This window comes from Varanus komodoensis, unplaced genomic scaffold (assembly GCF_004798865.1).
Source record: "Varanus komodoensis strain SLA01 unplaced genomic scaffold, ASM479886v1 scaffold10, whole genome shotgun sequence".
Lineage (NCBI taxonomy): Eukaryota > Metazoa > Chordata > Lepidosauria > Squamata > Varanidae > Varanus > Varanus komodoensis.
Window position 1 is genome coordinate 21,451,780 of NW_025335269.1, and position 10,793 is coordinate 21,462,572.

The following is a 10,793-nucleotide window of genomic DNA, read 5'->3' on the forward strand; positions in this document are numbered from 1 at the left end:
CTTTGAAGCAGAAATCCGCATTTTTTTCATTCCCTGTCTCAGCACCCTTTCTGCAATTTGCTGTGGTTGTTGGCTGATGAGGGAAATGTGCCCCCCCACAGAAAAAATCAGATTCCCTAATGCATTTAATTTGGAGCCCTTACGAATATTTTTTAAAAATTCAGGGTCTTGCACATGTGTGCAGGAGCCTGTCTGCTATTTAGCTGAGCATATCAATATCTTTGTCAGTTTTATCTACTGCTCTTTTTGTATTGCTAATGAACACCTTAAAATGGGTTGTTTTTCACACTACCAAAGTAATTGCATCCTTTCCAAAAGCTCCTTCAGCTTCCAGTCACTTTGGCTTCCCCCCACCTCTCCATGCTTGTTGCTTCCCTTGATTGGCCTCCATTTTAGCTGTCAGATATGCATCTGGGCTATGAGCAGTGATGGCAATCTGTAAACACATGCAAATTTCAAAACAGACAAGATGGATTAGGAAATACATGCAGATTTCATGGCATAGTAGTGGCTGGGGGTGGTGGGTGGGAATCACACCATTTAATTGCAATGGATATTTGAATGTGTGCACTTGGACAATATTTTTTTTAACTTGTAAATGTGTTTGGGACAGTCTCTGATGTCCATTCTGGTCTTCTTGTTGCTGTGATGGTCTTCTTGGGAGGCCTGAGTGGTAGCTTCCAGAGGGTGTGTTCTGAAACTCAGCTTTTCCAAGCCACCATGATCATAGACGTAGCTAGCAAGTGATCACATAGAGAAAGAAGCTGTGCTTGTAAGTGAACTGCCATCAGATCGATTAAAACATAACTTATAAATCACACCCAGCTCCTGAAGTCTGCCTTTTCATAGAGGAGAGGGAGAGTAGTAGTGGAGAACAGCTGATGGAACGACCATTTTGGCCTAGAAGGAAGCTTTGGCCTGCACACTAAAAAATGGAGGCCTGGATTTTGGAGCAAGAGTGGAGTGTGAGAAAATGGAAGGTCATGGTGGAATATATCCGAAAAGAGGGAAGAACCTGAGAAGTGACAAGTACCATCAGATGGGCAACATTACTAGCTAGAATAAGGCTTCATAGCAGGGAGTCAAATAACTTGAGTCTGTGAAGGGAAATACTGGTGTTCGGCAGCAGTTGGCATGGCTGATTGGGACTAAATGGGTCAGCACACTGTAGGTGTAAGTGTTTGTTGAAAGCTAATTATAAGGAACATTAATATGCACTTAGATATGTGTGTGTAGCAAATGAGAATTCTGCATTTCAGATTGTAGCAAATACGTTTTTTGCTGATTGCCCTAGCATATTGTTTGCCTGCTTAACAAATGAATAAATGTACTCTCTAAGGAACTGGAAGTGTGCCAGAAATTCTCTGGACTCCCTTTTCTACGCAAAAATGCCCTGCATGCATTTTTCCCACACAGTCGGCAAAGTAGCTCACATTAACTGAAAGGTAATTCCGGCACTGTGTTTATCAAGGTGGTGAATGATGCCCAAAAGATCAAAAGGAACTAAATTAACCTTGAAAGCTGGAAGTTGCAATGGGGTGGGGGAATGGGGAGGGAAGGAAACCATCAAACTGATTCTGCAAATTCGGAAAAAAACTTGTCAGGAGCATAGTAAGCAATTGTCCTTAAACATTTTTCTTTGGAGAATGCTGCTACGGTTCTGTGAGCAGGTCGTATAGCCCATTTTTGACTGCTTTCTTGACTCCTTATCCCCAGGTACTTTCTGTTCTTACTGGGTTCATTAGTTTTGTATCTTATCTCCAGTCTCTGAACACTAAGTAGTATATTGCAAGCATGGAATCACTTAAGTGGGTGCAAACTTGAAAACCTTTCACCCTCGTTTTTCTTCTTGTGCCCTAAGAATAAATTGAGCTGCACTTACAGTTAAATATCATGTCTACCAGCCACAGGGCCAGTTAAGAAGAGTAGGGCAACTGCCTTGGGCAGCAGACACTGGGGGATTTTGGTGAGGTATTAAGAGGACAGAGCTGTAGGTGACTCAAGGTCTAAGCTAGCTTCAACCTTTAGTTTCAGTAGAGGATGTGATCCCCGTGGCTTCTGCCATGGGATTCAGCTGCAAGTCTGTGCACGAAATCTTGGGTTGGAAAGCATCTTGTCCCTTTATGTAAAGGGTGCTCTTAACTTTTTTATTGGCTTTTAACTTGGGATTTCTGATTGTCAACATGGTGAGTGTGTTTGTGAGCATCTGTGTGTTGTCCCTATATGGGTTTGTTCTCTATATCATTTCCAATACTGTATTTTTAAGGTTTTTCACCTTGCAAGTCATCCCAAGAGCTTATTGGTCAGTATAGGAATGGGGGGAAAGACTGAATGAATGTGCAGAAGAAAATAGCATTTTTGTTTGGAGAAAGAGGGAAATTAAAAAAAAAAACTTTAGGGATTCATTTTGTGGGTGGCCCTATTTCAAAACCAAGTGCAAATTTGTCTCTTCAAGCTAAAGGAGAAAGAATGTCAGCAGGCTAGGGACCAAGAAATTGCTTCTTCCTGTTTTTGCCAGCAGGATGCCTATTTGGGGTCCCTGCAAGACTGAAGAGCCCCAAATGCTGCTCCTTGCCTTCCAGCAAGAGTGGGTCACTCATAAATTCCACTTAGTTTCCTGTTTGGCATGAAGTGACAACGAATGTATCACCAAAGAAGAGAAAAATATTACAACACTGATCTTCATCATGAAGCAAATCTAGAAATTATGACTGTAATTTAAGCAGAAAAGAGACCATCTTCTGACTGTGCTTCAAATGAAGGACTGCATCTACTGTACTACTGCTACTTTTACATCAGCCTTCCCCAGATGTGTCAGGCAGCATCTCCCATCATCCCCAGCTAGCATGACCATAAATCCTGTTACGATTTGCAGTGAACAACATTGGCAGTTGTTTCAGCTGGTTATTCCTCTTGTGTCACACTGTATTAACAGAGTAATGCTTCACTCGGCTGCATGGGGACAATTTCATTCTCAAGGACACGAGGCATGCCTTTGGCATCGTACAAGAGAGATGATAATGCAGTCTCACTGAGTATTTTGAAATGGAGCCAGTTAATAAGCTGGGCTCTGATCATGTTACTTGCTTCCCCTCCTAGTAGCTTCCCTGGCAGAAATGCATAGGCTTCATTGATATCGAACACACACACACAGAGACCATTGATACATGCAGCCCCATTCCTACAGCAAAGAATTATATATTACAAAAGAGTGAGTCCTCAGCATGGAATTTTCTAGGCCTCATGTAGGCAGGGAACCGGAAGGGTTTCATGTAATGCTAATGTTGCCTATAGCAACAGAATGATTAACATCTTTAATTTCAAAGTAGACTCCCCTTTTCAATGAAAGCAGTGGCAATTAAGTATTTTAGGGGACAATTCAGATATTGGAACACTGGTGTAGGTGGAACAACCTTAGAGACTCAGCTATGTGGAAAAAATTCTGGGTTTTTTATGTTTAATTTGCAAATAAAGCTGTGACAGTAATAACAATGACAACAAGAGGAAACTAGCAAATAGAGGGAAAGGAAAGAAAAGGACATATTATAAAGTACAGGTATATTTAATAATAATTTACATCACCCTTTATAAACAGAAAATGAAAAGAGAAAAAAAAGATTTAACACTTGCATTTGAAATATATATGATAATAAGGCAGTTCATATATCTGAACAAGGAGCCATATGAGATTGATGGATACAGGAGATGACATACATTCAGATGTAGCAAAAACAGAAAGATCTTTAGTCCATTGAATGATAAATGGTGGGTGTCCATCCTTCCACGCTATAAGTATCCACTTTTCACTTACTGTGGAAGAAAGTATGATTGACCTTCGTCCACAGACTTCGTCCTGCAACTTCTGGCTACTGATTTGCCAGAAGTTTGCTTTTGATCACACATCTCTACGCTCACCTGAACCTTGTTTTCATGTTTGAAGGGTAAACTTTTTTGGAACAACTGATGACTGGGAAGGAATTTAGTCTAGTACTAGGGTTAACTATAGGCAGGCTGATGTCAGTCCACTAGAGCTCTTCCAGAAAATTTCATATTGTAGGAGTTTTGGTTTGGATAGTGGAACACCCTTGCAAGGTTCCCAGGGGAGAAAACAAAAATGAGGCTTTGGCACTTAATTGAGAAAAGGTTGTGTAGGTTTTTCACACTCAAGTTACTGATAGCTATCCCAGAAGATAGGCAGGGAGAGTGGGCAAATGGCAGTAAGCCAGGTCTGAGTGTCTACATCAAGATAAAGAGGGAAGAGGAAGTGAGAACATGGCGAAGCAAGGATGAAAGGAAAGGGAAGAGGACAGATTATGTGGGCTAGGGAAAGGAGAGCCAGTACAGAGGAGAGATGCTATCTATTTCTGACGCGCTGATATGGGGGATGGAGAAGGGCCTGTAGCAGTAAGGTAGATCTACAGGGCAGAGCCAGGTATTCTGGAGCTTATACTCACTCGTACTGCAGGATGGAGAAGTTCAAGAATGGACACCAAGCCAAGTGCTTCTAGGACTGACTTGGACAAGAATGTCTGCCTGCAGAACTGCTCTTAGAAAAGGCATCTGATCCAGGGCTTTTTAAAAACTTGTTATATTATTTGAAACCCTAAACGAAGCATGTCTGCTGAAAAGGGCATTCCACCATAACCAAAGGGGTGGGATGTTGCCTTCTGAAGAGCATGTTGCTCCTTGTTTGATGAATGTTTAAAGTGCTAAGGAGAATAGGACTGGTTCCAGATTGTTGTCCTCCATTAGGCAAGACATCCCCAGAGGGCCTCATCCCATAATGAGTCTACTTTCTTACTGCCATTGTCTCCAGCTGCTACTGCAACCCATTCTTATTAGTGCTACCAAATGTTTGCTAGGTAGGCAGAGAGCCAGGGAGCAAGTTGACATCTATTGCTCCTCCTCCTTGGTACCACAATTGCCATACAAGAATGAGAGGCAGGTAAACAAGATGGTTGTAGTGAGAAGAAAGAGCAATTTCTGGAGATGTTTGTCAGTGGGCCCTTGGCAGGGGCCCATATCACTCTTGATGCTGGTCTTTAGATAGAAGATCACAAACAACACAGAACTCTTGGTATTTTCAGTCAATGAGTGGCAAGGTTTCCAATGAAGGGATCTGTTGAAGACAGCAGATTAAGGACAAGTGCACAAGGAGGATGATACAGGAAGAGGTGGTCTTTCAGATATCTGGGCCCTGAGATGTGCAGGACTCTTTAGGTCAAAACAAGTACATTGAATTTGGCTTAGAAGCGAATTGGAAGACAGAGTAGCTGGATCAAATCCTGCAATATATGATCTATCAAGGGCACAATTATGTGGACACCACATTTTACAATAGCTATAGTTTCTGAATAGTTTTCAAGGGCAGCCCTACAAACAGCACATTATAATGGTCTAAAGATGAGATAATTAAGGCACAGTCCACCAGGCCTGTCTTCTGAAAACATTCTCCCAAATAGGTCTGAAAGCCATTAGGAAACACCGCCTTTTGAGACATAGCCTCTTCCAGATGGCTTATAAAATTGTAAAACAATGACAAATAACACAGGATTAACAACAGACACACAAAAAAACCTTTAAAATAGAGCAGTTATTGAAATAGGAAATTGGAATTTTGTAGAGTATCATAATCCATTAGAAATGGAACATCTGGATTGGAACATCCAGGTTTGGGAGAGTTTAGTCCAGATGTTCCATTTCCAGTTAATTTAATTCCCATTTAGGTCTTGAAGGCTCATTTAAAAATAGTCAAGGGACTGAGCCCTGGGCCTAGGAACATGGAACTCTTTACAGTGGGTTTAATAGCCTATGACTAGTGCCATTTTTAATCCTAAACATAAATGATGCTACTGCATGCAAACTTTTGATATTTGACCATGTAAGTGAAGGAACTTTTAGAGGTCATTTGAAAGTGACTTTGCTCATAGTAAAAGAGAAGGTAGGGAGAATGAGAGGGTTCACTGGGCATGGGGAGCCTGTAGCCTTCCAGATGCTATTCAGTTGCAATTCCCAGAATCCCTGACTGGTTGGGGTTGCTGAGAAATGCAGCCCTACAGTATTTGGAGTTCCCACCCATGGGCTCCAGGAATGCTGTGTCTGGTAGATGTGTGCTCATATGAACATTTAATGGTGATTTTACATTCCACGCCTGGTTTGGTATGCAAATCATACATCTCATCTGTCCACAATCTCTTACTCTGAAGAGTTGGTAAACCAGACAGAGACAAAATGACATGTATGCATCATTGAAATGATTATGCTGCATTCTCCAGTCCCCTCTGGCTCTTGCATTCTGGAGGAATTTGTCATTAGTATTAGGTGCATAGCTAACTGCTTCAGGCAACAGGGCTGTGAAGACATTTTAGGGGTTCATCAGATTTTAAAGCTTCAGATCTGGACGTGTAATTCAGATCTGGATTTTCCTTTGCAAAACCAACAATTTTATTGAGTTGTAAATAGCAGAAACCCATTAGATAGGATTTTAAATTTCATATATTTGAAACTCCTGCTGTCTTATTGTATGCAACCTGTATTGCCTATGTAATGTAACATATGCATTAAGATGTATGAGTTGTAGGGTTGACTTCTTCCCCTAAGCTGATTTCTTTCAATTTTACTGGAGTTGGAGTAGACAAAATCAAGGTGAATGACATGACTCAGAATTAAATGAAAGTTAATTATGGCAAGTTAATCTAAATTGGAAATGCAACTCTCAAGGGGTCACAGTCCGGCTTAGGATAAATGTGAAAAGTTGGTTTGGGCATAACAGCCAACCCACAAACAGGACTATTTACTCTGAGCTCCTCCCTGATTTTGAAAATGTCCTATATTACCCATATTCCCATCCAGGTAATCAGGACCAGACCAACAGACACAGTTTGCTAGCAGATTATACATCATTAAATCATAAATTGTAGAGCAGAAAACTACAGGAAAAGTTTCATGATCTCTCCTTCCTTGCTGTGATGGTTTACAGAAGGGTTTTCCCAAGCTCCTACTACACATCCCAAGTCGAAGCATAATGCCCTAAAAGGTAGTGTCAATTTTATAGCAGCCCACTGGTCATAGCAAAATTCTCCCCTTCTCCAAAGCGAAAACAAGATTTGGAGCTGTGAAATTAGAAAGTTAAATGTATATCTGCTATATGTTCTAATGCAGCCATTCCCTACTTGGTGGTCTCCAGTTCAGATGTGTTGGACTACAATTCCCACAATCCCTGCCCAGCACAACTATTGGCTGGGAATTGTGAGAGCTGCAAACCAACACACTGGGAGGATGCCAAGTTAGGAGGATGCCAAGTTAAGGAAGGCTACTTTCCTCAGGATACCACTGTAAAAACCTGAGAGAGGCCATAGGATCCGTGCCTACTTTCACCTTTAGGTTTTGACATTAAACTGGGGAATATTTCTTTAGACTCTAGTTTAAAGTAAAAATAAACAGAAATGTACCAAATAGAAAACTGTGGGGAAATGTTTAACTGAAGGCTTGTGAGAAAGTTAACATATTTAGAAAAACTGTAGATGCTGCCTAATGGCTTTTTACAAATATTGCATGGGAGGCACAGATGGTGTGTAGCTATAAGAGGCAAGGAAAATGATGTGAAAGCAGCAGAGCTGGATTATATAGACTCATGGTGAAATGGTAACTGAAAATGCAGAATGGAGGAGAGGATGGCTCTGTATGGAAACACAAACTGGTGCATAAATTAGGGACTTCGTTGCTTGGGTAAGTATCCCATGTCATGCCGGAATCAGAGCATAAGATCCACTTAGGGACCCGGCACTGAAGGTCAGGAGGTCCATACTGCAGATCAGGGCTGCTTAACCCTTTCTAGCCATAGTTCATTTTAGAGAAATGCTCAGGGGACATCTTCTAGTGGCAGAAGGGGCCAAAGGCAAACGGGAAGGGACCAAATCTCTAAATATTTTAGTTTCAATTTCATTAAACCTTAGCCTTAGGAGAGAGATTTCAGTGTTTTGGTATGTGGGAAGACTGCACAAAAGATGGAAACCAATAGGTTACTGGGGAAAGGGGGCCAGATTCCAACATGGCCATCTGTGGAGCTCTGGAGAACTTGATTGGGACCCTGTGGAGGCTGGGTTTGATTCCCATGACTGAGGTTCTCTGCCCCTGCTGAAGGGCAACCAGATGGACCAACTCCTGTCAGCTGCAGAGGGCATGGTCATGAGACATGAAGGCTTGAAATGGTAGTCCAAAACATCTAGAAGGCCCAGGTTGGGGGATGCTGCTGTAGGGACTAGCTGAGCCTGTCCTTTCATAATGGTGTTGGCACCAAGAAAGCAATGGTTATCAACCTCCAGTGACATCCTGGGATCCTATTCTTGCTGTAAACACTGGTCAGGAAGTTTTTGTAAATGTAAATATGCTACCTAATAAAATCAAGCTAGAGATCTATGCAGTTGCCAGCTATCTTGAGATGTCTTCCCTGATATGCCAACAATTTATAATAAAAGATATCTACCGTATTTTTCGCTCTATAAGATACACCTGACCATAAGAAGCACCTAGTTTTTAGAGGAGGGATCCATGGAAAGCTTCCTGATAATCACAGGCACATTCCCCATCACTTCCCCATGGGCTTCATTAAAAGACGGGTTGCCATTTGAAAACACACACTGACCTGTGATTAACAGCTCTCACCTGCACCGGAGGATGGGGGCGGAGCAGGGCCTGCCAAGCGATGGGTGAGCAGTCCGTCTCTCCGTGCGGCCGGCGGGTTAAAGCCCGTGGCTCCTCCGCACCGTTCCCCCTGAGCAGCACAGCTCCCCCCTGCGCCGGGGGGGGGGGGGGAGCAGCGTGCGCTGAGCACATGCTGGCCAGGTGGTGCCACGTGCTGCTGGCGGGCCGGCAGCGTCCCGGGCGTCGGGCACACACACATTCGCTCTATAAGATGCACAGACATTTCCCCTTACTTTTGAGGGGGGGAAAGTGTGTCTTACAAAGCGAAAAATACAGTAGTTCATCATAATAATGCCAATTTTATATTCTAAGTCCTGCTTCACATTTATGAGTAAACATAAATCACTTTCACAGTTTTAATGAATATCTGAAAACAGATGATCTGTAGGTGGCAACCCAGTATGCTTAAATAGCCCAATGATCAGAAATTCAAGCTGGAGGATCAGCCCTGGATATTTGCAGTGAGGTGCGTGACTGTTCCCTGATCCTGCAGGTAAAGGCAGCAAGAAGAAGCCTCTGTTGTTTTGATTAAAGGATCCTCAGCTCTGGGGTCCTGCAAAAGCTCTCATGTGGGGAAAATACTGTAACAGCATGCAAAATTAGTTAGCAGAGATTACTTCTCTATACATTTTATTTATTTATTTATTTATTTATTTATTTATTTATTTATTTAAACATTTCTATGCCGCCCCTTGCCGAAGCCTCGGGGCGGCTCACAACATCTAATAAAATACACAATAAATTAAAACAATAACAATTAAAATATATACAGTAGAATAAAACCATGTTTTATTAAAACCATGTTTACACCCAGTCTAAGTGATTCCTGAGTGATGTTTTCCTATTGCTTTTCTTCCTTATTACTTATGCAGTGGCATGTTTTCCCTCTTGTGTCTCAAACCAAAGAAAGTTAATGTTGCTTGTGCTGATGAAATCTGAAAGCCTGAAATCTGAAATCGGGAGGCCTTCCTGAACTAACCTGTTTTTTTACCCTTTTATTCTTTTACTTGTTTTATCTTTTACTGTTTGACACTCCAAAATCTCTATCCTGGAATATGGAGTGCTAAATAAATGTTATAAGCAAACCCTAAATAAACAATCTAAGGAGTAATTTAGTCATGGTCAGCTTTGATCCCCAGAACATCGGAATGACTTATTTTTGAGGCCTGTGGTGATAGTTGCCCTGGAGAAATAGATAGGAAATTCATTCAAATGCTATAAATAAGAACGGACCCAATCAGATCCTAGATCACAGTTCTGTGAGATCTTTCTTGCCTAGAGATGCCAGTGACAGAAAACACTGAGGAAAACACAACTCTGCATTGCTGATGGAAATTAGGAATGTGCTTCAGATCTGCCTGTGCCCTTAATCAGACTGGGTGGATTTGGACAGATTCTAGAGATGTCTAAATGGTGGAGGTACTTCTTCAAAGCAGAGCAAAGACCAAATGGAACAATCCTGAAGATTCATGATTCAGAATCACACAGAAAGACAGTGTGTGTCCAAAAAGTGAGAGATTTATCCCCACTGTCTCTGTCTAAGGAGAACTGCAGGTTGGAAGGAAGAAGGGAGAGACATTAAAGCAATATACTGCTTCAGAATTCATTGTTTGCTTATTCTCCCTCCCAGGATCAGGAATGTTAAAAGGAGGTTTGGGGAAGTCTATGGGACCTGGGAGGGTGTATCACTGGGTACTTGCTTGGAAAATATGGGATGTGAACATGCTGCACACATGCCAGGAACCTCTAGATTTAAAAAACATGTTCATGCCTGTGCTATAGAAGAAATAATCATTTTTAAACAAGCATAACTAGCCCAGTTACAGATATGAGATTGTTTTATTCCTGTAGATAAGCCAAGACAAATGTAGATGTGAAAGCAACATTCCCATTCTGTTTGTGACATGCTCATTTTATAAGCTTCTCAGTCCAATTCCACACTTCTAAATCGCTAACATGAATTCCAACTTCTCACCTTTGCCAGCAACTGTGTAAAAATAATGAATGTGTCCTTTCAGAAGGGTTGCTATTATTTAGCAGGGACAATCTAGTGTTAGAATCAAAGTAAAAAGTGGTCCTAAAGGAACATC